At 40.3% G+C, this 20,096-nt stretch overlaps 1 long non-coding RNA gene across 1 annotated transcript; it reads left to right on the top strand.

Moving 5' to 3' along the window:
- The first annotated feature begins 9,256 nt into the window (after positions 1–9,256).
- On the top strand, positions 9,257–12,785 carry LOC126993787 (uncharacterized). Its single transcript, XR_007748283.1, has 3 exons — positions 9,257–9,438; positions 11,812–11,927; positions 12,638–12,785. It is a non-coding gene; the product is annotated as an uncharacterized LOC126993787 (long non-coding RNA).
- The last annotated feature ends 7,311 nt before the right edge of the window (positions 12,786–20,096 follow it).

Raw genomic sequence — 20,096 nt, 5'->3', positions numbered from 1 at the left:
ACGGATGACCTCCCACTGACCATCAGAAGACACAATATCAACAATAGAGATATATCGTCAGCCGCACACGAATGGTATGAAGAAGAAAACCGTCCAGTACCGTGTAAGAACATAAAACAGATTGGAACACATGTTGCTCAGGAGAAAATACTGTTTGCTCTGTCCCTCCTTAAACTGCTATTCAACTAGGCCGGTTGTTAAAAAGTGCATGCTATTTATATGTTTAAGCAAAAGCACTTTCTTGCGGACTTCATTCAGGATAACATAGAAGCCCGCAAAAGTGCTACTTGCCCTATCAAGAAAACTGCAATCAAGTGTATTTCAAACAGCATTTTTGGTCGATACCTGATGAACGCGGCCAAATATAGTGAAGACATAGATATTGTCACCAACCGCGAAAAGTTTTTGAAGCTGGCCAGAAGTCCTTACTTTAAACGCGTTGTACCCCTCAATGATGGTCATGTAGTTGTAGTTCGCCATAAGAAATATTCACAGGCGAATCATCCAAACAACATTGGCTACTACGTCCTAGAGCTGTCCAAGCTGCGACTATATGATTTCTTTTACAGTATCATGAAGGCTCATTACGGGGATCGGGCGAAACTAGTGTATTGTGACACTGATTCCTTAATAACAGAAACTGAAACTCCTGATCTATTAACAGAGTACTCGCAGGAACCCTTTAAAAGCTATATAGACACAAGTAACTTTAGCTCCTCACATTCCTTGTACAACACAGACAACAAAGGCAAGCTCGGATTTCTCAAGTCTGAAGTGAGGAAAGAACCATCTCAGAATTTGTAGGTGTAAGAACAAAGTGCTACTCCATCCCCTTGGCAGACAGTGACCGGTTGAGTTCAGCTAAGAGCGTTCCAAAGCTCATAAAGAAAAAAATTGCTCATCAGCGATACAAAGACGTCCTATTCCAGAAGCAAACATTTACCTTTGGCTATCAGGGATTCACAGTGCGTAATGGACGAATGAGTACAGTAAAATATCCCAAGAGAGGGATATCTGTAGTTCAGGACAAAAGACACTGCTTTAGCACCTTGGAGTTACGACCTTACGGTCATCCCGATAATTCTACAGGGGTAGAGGAGGAGGAAGAGAAGGAAGCTGTAATCATAATTTGACCAAATTCCAATAAACATTGAGTTTGTTTGACTTGTTTATATGTCCTTTATCAAAAAATGAATGAAAAAAACAATAATTGTCTTAAAATTTATTAGATTTGTGGAAACATGTAGATAAAACGCTTCTATGTTTCGCTCTGGCTCATATAAAAAGAAAAAAAGACTCGCGAAATGTGCGCGGCGGCGGCAGCAGCGGGTCCTGCTGCGACATCATGCGACGACAGGATGCGACAGTATTGCGTGGGCTCGGGGCGGGGCGGGGCGGGGCGGCAGCACGCTACCAAGTTATTCTAAAAGAGAAATGAGACACTGGATTTGTCTCTACTATGAACCGGACATGATAGTGTTCTTAGATAGTTATGCTCTCGACCTCAAATTATACTCTGATTATTTTAAGTATATTGCTTACCCTGGGCTCAGGATATATAAAAATGCATTTCGACTTCAAAGCACGCGAAGCGATGTGTGCGGGCTTATGTCGTGTACTTTGCCTACAATGTTTCACACTTGGGTGTAAGAGAAACTCTTGAAAAATTTGTATGGAGTTTTCCAAGACCGAATATTCGAGGAATGATGAACACGTGATGAGATTCGCTTACAGCAAGTTTATAATGCCCGTATGACATCAAACATTTAACACGTGTTCATAAAAAGTAAGTATTGACTTTATTGATTTTTCATATTGAAGTGTATTACATTCCATGAAGCTATTCTCAGCATAAATAATTTTCTAGTTCCTTTATCGTGATTTGTATAACACGCTTAAATCAGTGGTCTGGCTCCATACAGGACCTCACTCGTCACCACCACTAGCCCCAGTGCTGCCGCCCCCCCCCCCCCCCCGCCCACGCAAAACAGTCGCATCCTGTCGTCGCATGATGTCGCCGCAGGACCCGCTGCTGCCGCCGCCGCGCACATTTCGCGAGTCTTTTTTTTTCTTTTTTTATATGAGCCAGATCGAAACATTGACGCGTTTTGTCTACATGTTTCCACAAATCGAATAAATTTTAAGACAATTATTGTTTTTTTCATTCATTTTTTGATAAAGGACATATAAACAAGTCAAACAAACTCAATGTTTATTGGAATTTGGTCAAATTATGATTACAGCTTCCTTCTCTTCCTCCTCCTCCTCTACCCCTGTAGAATTATCGGGATGACCGTAAGGTCGTAACTCCAAGGTGCTAAAGCAGTGTCTTTTGTCCTGAACTACAGATATCCCTCTCTTGGGATATTTTACTGTACTCATTCGTCCATTACGCACTGTGAATCCCTGATAGCCAAAGGTAAATGTTTGCTTCTGGAATAGGACGTCTTTGTATCGCTGATGAGCAATTTTTTTTTCTTTATGAGCTTTGGAACGCTCTTAGCTGAACTCAACCGGTCACTGTCTGCCATGGGGATGGAGTAGCACTTTGTTCTTACACCTACAAATTCTGAGATGGTTCTCTCCCTCACTTCAGACTTGAGAAATCCGAGCTTGCCTTTGTTGTCTGTGTTGTACAAGGAATGTGAGGAGCTAAAGTTACTTGTGTCTATATAGCTTTTAAAGGGTTCCTGCGAGTACTCTGTTAATAGATCAGGAGTTTCAGTTTCTGTTATTAAGGAATCAGTGTCACAATACACTAGTTTCGCCTGATCCCGTAATGAGCCTTCATGATACTGTAAAAGAAATCATATAGTCGCAGCTTGACAGCTCTAGGACGTAGTAGCCAATGTTGTTTGGATGATTCGCCTGTGAATATTTCTTATGGCGAACTACAACTACATGACCATCATTGAGGGGTACAACGCGTTTAAAGTAAGGACTTCGGGCCAGCTTCAAAAACTTTTCGCGGTTGGTGACAATATCTATGTCTTCACTATATTTGGCCGCGTTCATCAGGTATCGACCAAATATGCTGTTTGAAATACACTTGATTGCAGTTTTCTTGATAGGGCAAGTAGCACTTTGCGGGCTTCTATGTTATCCTGAATGAAGTCCGCAAGAAAGTGCTTTGCTTAAACATATAAATAGCATGCACTTTTAACAACCCGGCCTAGTTGAATAGCAGTTTAAGGAGGGACAGAGCAAACAGTATTTTCTCCTGAGCAACATGTGTTCCAATCTGTTTTATGTTCTTACACGGTACTGGACGGTTTTCTTCTTCATACCATTCGTGTGCGGCTGACGATATATCTCTATTGTTGATATTGTGTCTTCTGATGGTCAGTGGGAGGTCATCCGTTTTCTCAATGACTTCACGTGAGACAGCCTCAGTATTGCACAGAATGAGGTATCCAAAATCGCCATCGGTTGCTTGATTGACCTAGCCCCCCTCCCGCTCAAAAACCAGTGCATTTCTGTCTCATCTAGTTTTCTCATATCTCCACATGGTAACTTCTCTTGCATTACAGTGGGATAAAGACTGTTGAAGTCAATATATGAAAGGAAAGTGTTTCTCTCATGTTTTGGATTAAACTGAGGGTTCGTGTAGATGTTATTGGTGCGTACAAAACGACGCACAACACTTGTGTAGCCCCCACGCACATTTGTTTGAATGCAATGATATATGTGTGGGCTACTAAGCATCTCTAATTCCTGCTGTGTTTTTAACAAAAAAGAGTCATAGGCAAATCCTGGCAGGCTAACATAATTTACAATATCCAACCTCCACTGGGTTTTCAAAATACCTCTCCACTCTAGGAAGACATCACATAGAAGGCCAACATCCACTTTTACATAAAGCAACAAATAGTCCATCAGGCTCTGACATCCAGCTACTTTCCAAACATTCTGAGCATGTTTATAATCACTTTCGGAAAGTTCTGCTTCTTGAAGCGAATTGAAAAAATCTTCGCGGGATGGAAGACGTGTCTCAGAAAGTCGTTCCATCGAGTCCATATAGTCATAACACAAAACCTGCTTTCCCTTGATCAATAATGGTAACGCAGGTGCTGGCACATCTTTCAACATCTGTTGTGTGCACATGGGCTCGTTCCCAGTGCTGATGAATTGGTTCGCTAAAGCCGCGAGTGAACCAGACATAAAGACATACGTGTCAATAAATCTCAAGTCATTTATGATGACTTCATGGTATTTCTGAACTGAATGTTTTGGTCTTAGTTTGATTTTCAAAGCCAGGTAGCGTTAATTCACGCGGGATTAACGTCATGTCGTAATCCGCATAATGTGCAATGAGAGTACGCTGCAATTTGTGATTTTTTCATTTGAAGGTTGCATCTATTACAATAAGCTTCAATGTAATTGTTTCCTGATTTGTCATGGTCATGATGTTTTACTCCTTTACCTTTTAAAACCCGTATTTACAGAGAAGACAGTGAGTTTGTTCATTGTGACGTGCCGTATCTTCATCGGTCATATTGATTTTATTGTAGCCTTTAGAAAATTTTAGCTTCTTCCAGGAGTGTGGGTTCAGCTAATGTAAGTTCGTTCTATATTCAAAACAGTGTGAGATCAGCTAATGTAAGTTCGTTCTATATTCAAAACAGTGTGAGTTCAGCTAATGTAAGTTCGTTCTATAATCAAAACAGTGTGAGTTCAGCTAATGTAAGTTCGTTCTATATACAAAACAGTGCGAACGAGGAAGAAAATATTTTGGATTTGTTGTTAACTAATAAAGAGGACATAATAAGCAACATTGAGGTTGGGGTTCATTAGGTAACAGTGATCATAAGGAAATTAAATTTAATATTAAATGGGAGGATAGAGTCAGCAGAAACAACACTTAATACCTGACTTCAGGAAGGCGGGCTTCGATGGTTTAAGAAAGTAACTGCAAAGGCTTAAGAGAGTAAGATCAGAAGTAGCTGAGAGCTTAAACCATAGGGTTCGTTATGTTGGGAGTATAGAACGTGTAAGAGTTCCTTTTCCTGGAGTTCACCATTGGAATACGCGTTCATCTGGGAGGCTCTCCAACAATGTTTGAGCGAAACTGTAGGATTCAGGAGTATTTATACCCTAATCAACAAGAAGATATCCATAAGGACGTGAATATACGGCATATTTATATATATCTACAAACTGGTTTGCCTTCTCTTTTCGAATATTTGTCTGCCCAGACAGTGAATTTGAGATAAATCTGACTTATTTAACCCTCTCGCGCACGATGACGCATTTCATGTCATCAAGGGTAAAAGGTTCTGGCGGACGATGACGCGAAACGCGCCATAAAAGTAAATAAAAATTATTAAAATTAAGTTTTCGATGAAAGTGCGTCAAATTTGCAGTTGTTGGGATAAGTTTCTTAATAGTAACATATGGCAATCTTTCTAAGGAACGTAGATGAGGAGCTCTGAGCGATTTTTATTTGTTAGGATACTCTGACGAGAGAATAACATTCAGTTTTCTCGGTGTAACTCGGGAACTAATAGACGCATGAGGAATTTGAAGATACCATAAGAATCCTCACTAAATTCCGCTTCGGAACATATATTCGGCTAAAAAGTTGGCCCACAAAATTTTGCAAGCAGCAGATTTCTCAAGAATCAGAGGGAATGGAACACACACACACACACACACACACACACACACACACACACACACACACACACACACACACACACGATCCCTTTTCACGGAAAAAGTAAACTCGATGCGGCAACGTCTAAGGTCATGTGACACCGAAGAGCAGGCAGAAAATATAAAGAAACGCAAGTTGAGAAAGAAATAAGAAGAAATAAGTTAAGAAATGAAATATAAGACATTAATTAATGAGTGATTTTTATTTGTTATGCTACTCTGACGAGAGAAAAAAAATTCAGTTTTCTCGGTGTAACATGGGAACTAATAGACGTATGAGGAATTTGAAGATACCATAAGAATCCTCACTAAATTCCGCTTCGGAGCATATAATCGGCTAAAAAAGATGGCCCACAAAATTTCGAGCTAGCCGCAGATTTCTCAAGAATCGGAGGGGAATGGAACACACACACACACACACACACACACACACACACACACAATCCCTTTTTCACGGAAAAAGGTAAACTCGATGCGGCAACGTCTAAGGTCATATGACACCGAAGAGCAGGCAGAAAATATAAAGAAATGCAAGTTGAGAAAAGAAATAAGAAGAAATAAGTTAAGAAATTAGATATAAGACATTAATTAATGAGTGATTTTTATTTGTTATGCTACTCTGACGAGAGAAAAAAAAATTCAGTTTTCTCGGTGTAACTCGGGAACTAATAGACGTATGAGGAATTTGAAGATACCATAAGAATCCTCACTAAATTCCGCTTCGAGCATATAATCGGCTAAAAAGATGGCCCACAAAATTTCGAGCTAGCCGCAGATTACTCAAGAATCGGAGGAATGGAACACACACACACACACACACATTACGATCCCTTTTCACGGAAAAAGGTAAACTCGATGCGGCAACGTCTAAGGTCATATGACACCGAAGAGCAGGCAGAAAATATAAAGAAATGCAAGTTGAGAAAAGAAATAAGAAGAAATATGTTAAGAAATGAGATATAAGACATTAATTAATGAGTGTTTTTTATTTGTTAGGCTACTCTGACGAGAGAAAAAAAAATTCAGTTTTATCGGTGTAACTTGGAAACTAATAGACGTATGAGGAATTTGAAGATACCATAAGAATCCTCACTAAATTCCGCTTCGGAGCATATAATCGGCTAAAAAAGATGGCCCACAAAATTTCGAGCTAGCAGCAGATTTCTCAAGATTAGGAGTGGAATTGAACACACACACACACACACACACACACACACACACACACACACATTAACCATTTTTCACGGACAAAGTTAAATTCGATGCGGCAACGCCTAAGGTCATATGACATCGAAGTTAAGAAATGAGATATAAGACATTAATTAATGCAAAATCAGAAAAAAAAAAGACTTGGTGCTGCAGTGTTTAGGGTTAGATGGCACCAAATAACCGGAGTAAAAAAATATATATATAAGTTGAGGAAAGAAATAAGAAGAAACAAGTTGAGAAATGAGAAATAAGAAGATAATGATACAATACATCCAGCAAAAACTTAAATAATTTATCGAGTATTAAGTTCAATGGCGATTGTTTTATTTTTTTTCGGACTTGCATTAGAGAGTAAATTCATATTTCAGCCTGGTCATTAACCTAATGTCCTTAACCTTTTCCGTGATTATAATCTCGTGGTCATTCGAGGGTCAAAGAAAGATCTTATCTTAACCCTTCAAGTATCCCTTCTCTTGCTGGGCACCCCTACTCCCGTCACCTTCTCGCTTCCGTACGCTAGTCCGAGAGGGGGTGAGGGGGGTGAGGGGGTGAAAGGTAAAGAGATGGGAGGGGGGGAGGGGTTAGGGGGGGGTCCAGATACCCCCTCGTCCGTCACCCCCCCGCTGACCCCCCCAACCCCCACTTCCAGTCCCCCCCGCTGAGGCAACCCCCACTTCCGTACATTTGTTACTACTGAGCTGGGATGCCCACATCCCCAGTGATGTTATATACCTGGGCCCGTATCCTCGAGAGCTATTAACTTTTACTCTTAAAGTTACTATCAAAGTTAATAGTTTCAAATTATTAAGAGTAAAAGCTATCCTCGTCAACTTTGAGTGTAGGTATTAGCAAATCCTGGCTACTATTATCTTCTTCTTCTTCTTCTTTATGGCGGGCTCGTTGCTAAGGACGCCTCCGTGCAAAACGTAAACATCCGACATGAATTAAGTATATATTTCAAAAGAAAAATAAAGAAAAGATGTATAAATGTACAGTCGGCTATAGAGAGTAGTGACACACTGTCCAGTAAGTTTCGTTCAGAAAGCGACATCTGGCAACCCCTCCACGCGACATGAAAATTATTATATCCTATCGAAATCGTACTTTTGTGGTGATCGGTGGTCACAGGTGCACTCTACATAATTTTAAGATAGATATTTATCAAAAGTGCCCGTCGCTAACGCTTAATAAATATTTTTTCTTTAGGCTCTGTCGCTACATTTTGACACGAGCTTTTAGTTTCGTTCAAATTTAGTCAAGAGCAACTCTAAGTTGTTTATCAAACTATGATACATTTAAAAATATGCTGCACTTATTAGGGGAGATTGTTATGCCTTTTAAATAAAAATAAAAAATTCCTGACAGCCGAGATCTTGTTCTTTATAATTTTTTTAATACGTAATAATAGGCTATAAACGTTCACATGATGGCGTCGTCGACCGCGGGCCTTGGCTGGAGCAGCGGTATTCTATTAAAGCCCTTATGTCCGCAGGCACTGCAGTTGAGCTGTCACGTCAGTGGCTGTGGAAACGTATAATTTTTAATACCTAAAAAAATAGGAGAGAGAGAGAGAGAGAGAGAGAGAGAGAGAGAGAGAGAGAGAGGGACGGAGGAGACATATGTCCATCAACGAAAAACGAAGGGGTCAGCTAGTCAGCGACGCCCCGAGATCAACACACACACACACACACACACACACACACACACGTATTTATACTTTGATATTACGTAATCTTCACTGAGAAATGATTTTAGATTTTTAATGATCTCCTGAACTGTCTTTGAGGCTTTATAGTAACGGGAATTAAGGCTGCGAGTTAAACAGACCCTCAAGCCTATTTGCTGTTTGATGGTAAGGAGCATGAACTACTGCCTGCCCCTGTGAAGGACAGCATTGCACGCGGTATTTTCAAAGTTTAATAAGAAAGTGTTTCGGACTGTTCGTGATGTTTTACCTCGTCGTCATCATGTAGAGGACATTCATTATCGCATTTCTAAATTGAATTCATGTAATCTTGTATATTTCTAACTACATTATATTATAATATAATATAATATTATTCAATATTATAATTTCACGGTCACACACACACGGTACACACTGAAACGAGTCACTAACATCACCAGTGAATGCGTCACCGTGGTATAGTTGCCAGATACCGCCACCAGACTAAACATTCTGAAAACCGTGACACTACTCTCTATCGTCGACTGTACAACAGAAACATAATAAATGGCAAACACAAGAAAATACTGAGTTTTGTGGCAGATAGAAGCAGCCTCCAAGGCTGCTTTTACTCCGTCACTCGTCAACACCCGTATCTCCCCGCCTGCGTCACGACTTGCTCTGCTGAAATTACCGCACCATAACCACGTCATCTGCCCCAATGAGCACATCTACGGGCCGGGAAACCAGCGCAGAAAAGGAGTAAGTTTAATTGGTCGCCAGATGAAACGGTCTTCTTACATCAAATTCAAGAAAAAAATACGTATAATCAGAGGGTGTTATGGGAAGAGTATCACCCCTGAGGATAAGAAGAGAGCGTGGACTGAAGTGGCAGAAGCTGTAACAAGGTTAGTAATCACATATTCATGGTTCAATTACCTTACAAACTAACCTAACCTAATCAATTGATTAGTTTTTGCATAATAACACAACCACTGACCTTCCAAACAGAAAATACCTTTTTATTCTGTATCTGAATAGTTTCATTATGACCATATCTGCCACAACCCCCTCTCCCTCAACAACCTAACATAACTAAACCTAACCATGCCAAACCTGCCCCGTCCAACCGAACACATCCTAACTTAACATGCCAAATTTGTTGGGGGGGAAGAGAGGGTTGGTATAGATAGTTAAGGCATATTTGCCCTGTTTTTATTCTTTATTTATTTTTATTTGTTTATTATTTTTTTTTATTGGGGGGGGATGCTAGGCATGCCAGACTATGGACACTTTTACAAGTACTTTATGTCAAGACTATATGGGAATAAGTAGGTTTTGTGAGAATGGTAAAGTAAGATTAAAATAGTATATTTATAGCATTGGTCAAACAGATTATGGTGATATAATGTTAGATTGGAATGTACTCAAGATAATGAAATTAAGGTTAATGCATTTATTTTTTTGTTACATATTCACATATTCATGATTCAAGTAACTTGCAAACTAACCTAACCTCGTCAAATAGGTATTTTTGTATACAAACACAATCACAGAGTTTCCAAACAGAACATACTTTTTCCTACTGCTTCACGTGAATAGCATCATCATGACCATTTCTGCTGCAACCCCCACTCCCTCAACAATCTAACATAACTAAACCAACTCCTGCTAAACCTGTCCTATCTAACACATCCTAACCTAACATGGTAGGTCCCCAAGTGCCAAACCTGCCCCGTCCTACCGAACACATCCTAACTTAACATGACAAGTTTGTTGGGGGGGAAGAGGGGGTTGGTATAGATAGTTAAGGCATATTTGCCCTTTTTTTTATTCTTTATTTATTTTTATTTGTTTATTATTTATTTTTATTTATTTATTTTCTTTATTTGGGGGGGATGCTAGGCATGCCAGACTATGGACACCTTTACAAGTACTTTATGTCAAGACTATATGGGAATAGGTAGGTTTCGTGAGAATGGTAAAGTAAGATTAAAATAGTATATTTATAGCATTGGTCAAACAGTTTATGGTGATATAATGTTAGACTGGAATGTACTCAAGATAATGAAATTAAGGTTAACGCTTTTATTTTTTTGTTACATATTCACATATCCATGATTCAAGTAACTTGCAAACTAACCTAACCTAATGGTTTCACGAATGTAGACAGATCAACATTGTTTATGATCGATGACACTTTGCGCACGAGGAACAATGGCGTAAAACTCAGATGTAGAAAAGTAAATTCAGACTGCACCAAATTTTTCTTCACCAACGTTGTAGTACGAGAATGGAATAAGCTCCCACCATCAGTGGTCCAGTGTAACACGATTGACTCCTTCAAAAATAAGCTCAACCGTCACTTCCTTGAACTTAATATCAACAAGAGTAGAAATGCATCGTTTTGGAGCCATCTGATTAATGTAAAATCACTTAGGTTTAAGGACAGACCACCAAGTCTGGACCATGGGGTCTGTGTGGTCTGATTTTCTATGTAAATTTATGTAAATTTATGTAAATCATCAAATGGGTATTTTTGTATACAAACACAACCACAGAGTTTCCAAACAGGACATACTTTTTCCTACTGCTCCATGTGAATAGCATCATCATGACCATTTCTGCTGCAACCCCCACTCCCTCAACAATCCAACATAACTAAACCAACTCCTGCTAAACCTGTCCTACCTTACACGTCCTAACATAACATGGTAGGTCCCCAAGTTTGTTAGGGTGGAAAGGGGGTCAGTATAAGAGAGTCAAGTCATATTTACCTGTTATTTTATTTATTCCTTATTTATATTTTTTTTGGGGGGTGGGTGGGTGGGGCATGCCAGACTCTCAACACATTTACAAGTATTTTATGTTAAGACTATATCGGAATAGGTAGATTTGATGAGAATGGTAAAGTAAGATTAAAATATTATTTTGATAGCATTGGTCAAACAGTTTCTGGTGATATAATGTTAGGTTAGAAGTACTCAAAAGAATGGAATTAAGATTAATGCTTTGATTATTTTTTTATAGCTGTATTGTGTAATATCATCCTACTTAGAGAAAAGCATTTTAGAAAAGTAGGTAATGAAAAGTAGTATTTATGACCATGTTCATAACAACTAAAAAAGTTAATGTCTTATGATGCATGTAAATAAAATACCGGTACTGATTTAGCTTTCCATCACTGCATGTATTAAATGCTATTGGAGAAGGTATGGGAAATAAAAAGCATGCCATAGTGAAACGATTAAGAAACTTGCTTCACATTTATACCCTGACAGTGCCTTCCCTGGGAGTGGACCCCGTACGCAGGATGACTGTGAGAGGCGTTGGTACAACGTACAACAAAAATCAAAGCCTCGCATTGCCAAGTGCAAGAATGAGCAGCGGCAGACTGGTATTTTTTTTTAGTTGTTATGCCTTTAAATGTAAAACTTATATTAGTTAGTTTTTTATGTGCTCACAGAATGCAGCTATACTGGCCACAATGCCTTTATTTCAGCTTAAAGTTAATAAGTTCATAGCAGTGAACTGCATATTTGATATAGAATTTTTTTTAATGTTCATCTGTCAATGACTATCAATCTATCTAAATACCGTGGTTGTCTTCCCCCAGTGAAGGGTCTTAGCCAAGACAGGCACACACTTACTCACACACTCAAACTCATGTACACCACTCTCTCAGCTGCACAGCCCCTGAGGGAGTAAAAAAGGCCCTCACTGTATGGGGGATTAGCTGCACAGTTCAGATAGGGAACTTCCACACCAAGGCCTCACAGCATACACTGGCCCCTTCATAACAATGACATTTCCCCCAGCACCTGAGTGCCCCACACGTGTGGCACCACAGATACGCAGGCGCCTGCCTTTATAACTGTGACATTAACTGTGGTAGATAAACTGGTGTATGACATCATAGGCTGCTCGTCTCATGTATTTGAAGGGGTACCAGAGCCATTCAGCATTGACATGATGTGCTAGGGATAGGACAGCAGCAACAGTCAAGCAGCAGTGAAATATTGACTGGCCTGTATGTTTTTGGCAAAAAACTTTTATATTCTCATTAAAACAATTTATTAATCACCCTTAAATTCATATTCTTTGTAGATACACACTTTATCAGTATTGCTAGAGACTATCCCAGCACATTGTTCATTACTTGTGGAAAAGATACCATTAGCTGCTCCGGCAACAGCCACTGCTTCAATATCTGCTGGCCCTATGACACCAGCCACTGCTTCATCATCTGCTGGCCCAATGATACCTGCCACTGCTTCATCATCTGCTGGCCCTATGACACCAGCCACTGTTTCATCACCTGCTGGCCCAATGACACCTGCCACTGCAAGGGATGACAATGAAGCTGCTCCACCACAGTTACCACCTACTTCATCGGAGTTAAGAGATGCCTCTCATAGGGTAGCAGTATAAATTTATGATGCTGGGGCTGAATATTACTGCCTCAAGGCTATGATTTTGTCACTTTTTTTTTTTATTACTGAGGAGGTTAAGGTGTAAGGGGTGAAAAATAATCTCTGCTGTTTTTCGACAGAAATGGTTAGCAAATTCACTCAAAGCACAAAATTTACCAGAAAAAAAATTGTGTGCCATTGTGAGTGGGTTCACTTGAGATTGGGCTCCAATACGCCTCCGTGGTCTAGTGGTCAGCATGCCTGGCTTCTACGCGGTCCCGGGTTCGAATCCCGGCCAAGGCAGTCGGCGTGCAGCTCACCCAGCTGATCATCCTCCCTCTCGGGCTACTCGATAAATGACTACCTGGGGAAACTGTGGTAACCCGGATGTCACACTGGCCCTGTGTCCCGGGGTAATGGGCTCCCTCCCACCACAGGCTCAAGAGCCAATGTTACGGAAATGAGCACCGAGGCCACGCGCTGCTACAGCGTATGCCCCAACTTTACCTTTACCTTTATTGGCTCAACTGACAGACATGCCTTTGTATGTCGAAGGTCACTGGTTCAATCACCACAGCCAGTACTCTCTAACTTGGATTTTTCCGAGTTCCCTAGAGCCTAGATTAATTTCTCGGTGTTAAATGAGGACATTTGCACCGGCACCCAGTCATGGGTGTTACAAGATACATTGTTGCAATCAGGGGCGTCATTTGGACTTCAAAAGTGGGAGAGACATTAGGGCAGACAGTTATATATATATATATATATATATATATATATATATATATATATATATATATATATATATATATATATATATATATATATATATATATATATATATATATATATATACCATCATTAGCTTATAACACCCTTAGGCACCGATCATATTTGCATTTTATGTAGTCTGTGATGCAGGCAGGATATTCATTAGCACCTAATTAGACTCATGCTGCTCTCCAGTGCTCTCTGATAAACTCACAATCAAAGATGTAGTATACCTATATGGTAGCATTGAGTAATCTTAGGTCACTTGGTAAAGTGTTCACCTAAGTCCGACCCAAGCTGACAACATAAACCTAAGCGTGTTTGCAAGCTGAGTGTTTGGAATATTGGCATAATAATAAAATATGCTGAAAACTGGATTGCACTTCTTTATTGAATATATGAATAATTATATACTGAATTTGTAATGGAGCCAAGATAAAAAAAAGCTGTTTTTCAGCGGTCATACCATGATCTCATGAAAATAATTAGGTTGACATATATGATTAATTACTACGTATTTAGGTATGATGACCATTGCACGTTAATACCATAGCTTTGCTTGCACTGAGTAATCTTAGGTCACTTGGTAAAGTGTTCACATAAGTCCGACCCAAGCTGACAACATAAACCTAAGCATGTTTGCAAGCTGAGTGCTTAGAATATTGGCATAATAATAAAAGATGCTGAAAACTGGATTCCACTACTTTATTGAATATATGAATAATTATATACTGAATTTGTAATGGAGCCAAGATAAAAAAAACTATGTTTTTCAGTGGTCATACCATGATCTCATGAAAATAAATAGGTTGACATGTATAATTAATTACTACGTATTTTGTTATGATGACTATTGCACATTAATACCATAGCTTTGAATCCAATGATGAATATCTTCAAGCAACAGATTGGTCACCAATTCACTCAGTAAACACAATACTCCAGAAAAGTATACACTGAATTCACAATAAAGTTGTTTTTCCACTTGGAACTTTGTAAACAGAAACCAAGTAACCTTGATTTACTTCACTTATAAGTCATGATGTTCGCGATGTGGTCACCTCGACCTTTCGTTCCTCCTCCCTCACACTGGCAGACGTCTCTAACAAGCTTTCTTACCACCATTATCTCAATATGAATATCCGGCAGCAATAATTATAAATCATATTCTAAATGACATTTTAATGCAATTTTAATGTCATCTTTTTCATTTGCATGTGTGTACCTTTCTGCTACAAATAAAAGTTTTTTTCCCATGTTTTGTTTTCCTTAACTCGAATATTTCACATTTTAATCAATAACAAAGGCATCAAACACTAATTGTATGTTCAAGCTATGTTTATTTTTTTTTTTCTGTTGACATAAACTACATCGTTTTCCTTTGGTGCCATTATTTTCACATGGGTACAGTCTATCACTCCCACAACACCGGCAAGTTGGTAGAATTCTGCTTGCTTTACACGGATCTCCACCCTATCAAGGGGAGACTGGGTAAACCTCCCGACTACCTACGGGTCACTGAGGGCGGCCAGAGTTTCCACAATCACCCTGCTTACACTACTCTGGCCTACCCCAAACTCATCACTTGAACACTGCAGCATTTTTCCTGTAGCCAAGTATCTTTTAAGTCAAAATCACTTTCAACCCCGGGGTGAGGGAATGCTCCCTTTGAACTGGATCTTGTAGCTCTCTTCTCACCAAATCAGTCACATACTCCATTCCTGCACGGTCTAATATGTATGTCTTGACAAGTTCACCATCGTTATACAGTTCCAAAGCGCCCTATCAAACTCTAAATTGCGGAGGCGGGCTGGACGAGGAAGTCCGGTGGCCATGTTGATATGGGTCTGGGTCTGGGATTCACTATTAACTTTACTATTAAGTGTTTAGAAGTCCTCGCCAGCACTCTCAAGTTAATACCAAAGTTAAGAGTAGGTATTAGGCTAATAGTTGTTGAGGATACACTTTGAGAGTGAAGTTAATACCAAAGTCGAAAGTTAATACCAAGTTTAGTATTAATAGTTGTCGAGGATACGGGCCCAGGACACACCTCCGCCCCCGCCAGCAACCTTATCACCCGACTGCTAGTTCAGGACCCAGCGCAGTGGTCCAACCCAGAAGAGATTGCTGCCACGAGTACCTGGCTAGTGCCCCCCCTCTTATGTACTAGCCCTGACCTTCAGCGACGACCCCGACCCCATGGAGGTAAGTTTAGGGGAGGGAAGGGTAGGGAAGGGGAGGGGAGGAATGGAAAGGAAAGGGAAGGGAAGGAAGCATTTGTGTGTGTGTATTTACCTAGTTTACCTAAAGTTGTGATTTACAGGCTGGTGCTGTCCTGCCTTTCCAACTACTTCCATCTAACTTGGCCATGAATGCGCTTATTGACTTAGTCTGCACCACTTCCCTCTCCAGCCCATTCCAGACCCCCATACATCTCTGCGGGAAGCTGTTCTTCTTGATGTCTCTTCTACAAATTCCTTTTCTCAACAGTTTTCCATTTCCTCTTAAGTTTCTCTCTTCTCTTATCAAAAGGTCATCTCTATCCGATTTCTCTATACCATTCCTCACCCTATACACTGCTATTAAATCTCCTCTTTCTCTTCTACTTTCCAATGTAGGGAGGTTCAGCCTCAGCAATCTTTCTTCATAAGGCAGGTCGCTCAGACTAGGTGCCATTTTTGTTATCGCTCTCTGTATCCTCTCCAGTTTTCTAATGTGTTTCTTAAGTGATGGCGACCAAGCCACTAATGCATATTCTAGTCTAGGGCGTATCAAGGTCACAATTAATTTCATTGCCATGTCCTCACCAAGGTATGTGAACGCTGCTCTGATGTTCCTCAGCAGGTTGTATGTCTCAACTGATATTTTATTCACGTCTCTCTGGAGACAAGTTCTCTGTGATCATCAATCCAAGGTCTTTTTCTTCGGTCTTCTTGTCTAACTTATCCTTACCCAACTTATAATGTCGCTCTACTCTCATTCCACTCTTTCCAAATTCAATAACACTGCACTTTTGGGTTTTAAATTCCATTTCCCACTTCCTGCTCCACCCCCACACTGTGTCCAGGTCTCTCTGGAGCAGCAAGCAGTCCTCTTTTTCCACTCTTCTCATTATCTTAGCGTCATCGGCAAACAGACTCATATAGCTATCCACTCCTTCTATCATATCATTAACATATACTGCAAACATAATTGGGGCCAACACAGAGCCTTGCGGGACTCCACTCATGACATTTTTCCAACTTGATTTCCTGTCTCTAATAGTTGTTATCATCATCCTGTTCTTCAGAAAATCCTCCATCCATTTTAGAAGACCAGCTCCTAATTTACCCACCGTCTCCAGCTTCCACATCAACCTCCTATGTGGCACCTTGTCAAAGGCCTTTTTCAAGTCCAGGTAGACAGCGTCAGGCCATCCATCTCTCTCCTGCACAACATATGTCACCCTTGAATAGAAACACACCAAGTTTGTCAGGCATGATCTTCCTTTCCTAAATCAGAACTGTCTTTCTGTGATGATTTCATTTTCCTACAGGTGCTTCGTCCATTTCCTTTTCACAATTCTTTCGCATATTTTTGACACTACGCTCGTAAGGGAAACTGGTCGATAATTAAGTGGGTCGTCTCTTCTTCCGCTCTTGTAGATGGGGACTATGTCAGCTTTTTTCCAGTCCAGAGGGACTACACCCTCAGCCAATGATCTCTTTATTACTTTGTGTATTTTGTCCGCCAGTTGACTCCTACACGCCTTCAGCACCCAGTTGGAAACACTGTTGGGACCCTGTGACTTCCTCACATCTAGATTCTCCATTTCACTAGTTATCTCCTGCACTGTGATTTCTATGTCACACAGGCAGGGCCCTCTTGGGCCTAGTCCAGTTGTTACGTCAAACTCACTTTCTCTTGTGAATACTTCTTGAAAGCTTTTGTTCATTTCTTCCGCCATCTCCAACTCGTCCTCATGCACCTCGCCATTAACTTTCAATTTTGTTATTTCCTCACGCTGTTTTAGTTTCCCGTTTATAAATCTGTAAAATAGCTTCGGTTGGTCTGTGCATTTGTCTATTATATCCCTATTGAAAATCAATATTTCCTCTCTGCATATTCTAATATACTCGTTTTTTTCTTGCTTATTAGGGATGTACCGATACCAAAATTTTGACCGATACCGATACCCCAATATTTGACCGATACCGATACCGATACCAATACCGATACCTGTGCATTATTTTTTTTATACAACAATTCCAGCAGCTAAAAGGCAATATCAACTGTTAAGAAAAAAAAAAAACTACTCGTTTTTTCCACCATAGAAGGGAAGAAAAAAAAGTAACCAGTGGTGGCCTGAAAAAAGGTGTCCATAGATCCGGAGCCAAACGTGCCGACCACTGCACCACGGAAACGCATATTAACCCTATACAGCGCGGCGAGGCAGCAGTGCATGGTTAACCCAAGTGTTCAAACCCACCCCCATTTTCGACAAGGGGCGAGGGAGGAGGCGCCTCATGAGGTCTAGTTGACTCAGCAGGGTTAGCTTTACCTTAATTGCCGTACATTTAGGCAGCCCTGGCAGCGTGCCCTGTTGCGGGGCAACCGTCTGACTGACTGAGGCAGGCAAATGAGGCGAGTGGAGGGGCCGCCAATCCCGCGCCGAAGCTACTAAACCTGTATTGTACGCGTCCGCGGTACCAAAGGCTATACTGTATATTAAGTATTATATACTTGTATTCAAAGTAATATGAATCTTATCGTTTAAAGTGATGAAAATTAAATCGCGGGAAATTCCAAACTACGTAGTATCATGATACTGGATAATTACACTTTTCTAATATTTTTTTTCAACAAATTAGAAAATCAAATTTCTGTTGAACAAAATTATTTGCAACGAGTGACATGCGACGTACAAAACTCCTTCAATTATCGGTAGTATCGGCAGAAAATCAGCTGATACCGATACCGATACTCTTAAAATGTGCTTATACCACCGATACCGATACCGATACATTGGTACATCCCTATTGCTTATATAGTTCCCAGACATTCTGCCGTTTCACTCTCCTCCACCTTCGCCACGCTTCCTCTTTCTTTCTCCTTGCTTCTTTGCATCTCATGTTGAATCCGTCCTTCTTTCCCCTGCAACTCTCCTTCACTTTTGGCACATACTTCTTAACCCCTTCATTGTAAATCTCTAATAATATATTCCAGTCTGTGCTTTCAAAATATTTCCCCAGTTCAGGGTAGTTAATTTTGCCAAAAAATATACCTTCCAATTCTGTGTATTTCCTTCCTTGCTTCTCCTCTTTCTTGTTTTATCTCAAACTGAATCACCACATGACCACTTTTTCCAATTGATAAGTTATAGTCAGTGTTTTCAATCACATTTACTTCATTTGTGAAGACTAAGTCCAGGCTAGATGGCTCATCCTGTCCACTATACCTTGTGAAATCTGATGCCCACCGGGTCATTATATACTCCATCATCAGCTTTAGTAACACATTACCCCGTGCTTCCCCTTGTTGTCCAGTCTTCCCAGCTTACTTCCTTACAATTAAAGTCTCCCATAATCGTTTATTTGTTGCACGCTTTCATCATGTTGTCCAAACAGACTCTAGTCCTCCACTGACCATGATGAGGTCTTAGGCGGCACATACACAACTACATGTGTTTGTGTGTGTATGTTTAATATATATATATATATATATATATATATATATATATATATATATATATATATATATATATATATATATATATATATATATATATATATATTATTATTATTATTATTTTTTTTTTTTACAACAAAGGAGGCAGCTCAAGGGCCCACAAAAAAGATAACAATTATAAAAAAAAAACCCCGCTACTCGCTGCTCCTAAAAAAGAAACAAAAGAGGTGGCCGAAAGCAAGATCAAATACGAGAGGAGAGGTGTCCTGATACCCTCCTCTTGAAAGAGTTCAAGTCATAGGCAGGAGGAAATACAGATGAAGGAAGATTGTTCCAGAGTTTACCAGCGTGAGGGATGAAAGAGTGAAGATGCTGGTTAACTATTGCATAAGGGGTTTGGACAGTATAGGGATGAGCATGAGTAGAAAGTCGAGTGCAGCGGGGCCGCGGGAGGGGGGAGGCATGCAGTTAGCAGGTTCAGAAGAGCAGTCAGCGTGGACATATCGATAAAAGATAGAAAGAGGCAACATTGCGGCGGAATTTAAGAGGTAGAAGACTATCAGTATGAGGAGGAGAGCTGATGAGACGAAGAGCCTTAGCCTGCACTCTGTCCAGAAGAGCTGTGTGAGTGGAGCCCCCCACATGAGATGCATACTCCATACGAGGGCGGACAAGGCCCCTGTATATGGACAGCAATTGTGCAGGGGAGAAGAACT

This window comes from Eriocheir sinensis, unplaced genomic scaffold (genome assembly GCF_024679095.1).
Source record: "Eriocheir sinensis breed Jianghai 21 unplaced genomic scaffold, ASM2467909v1 Scaffold676, whole genome shotgun sequence".
NCBI classification, from domain to species: Eukaryota; Metazoa; Arthropoda; class Malacostraca; order Decapoda; family Varunidae; genus Eriocheir; species Eriocheir sinensis.
This window is presented reverse-complemented; position numbering and strand designations above follow the sequence as displayed.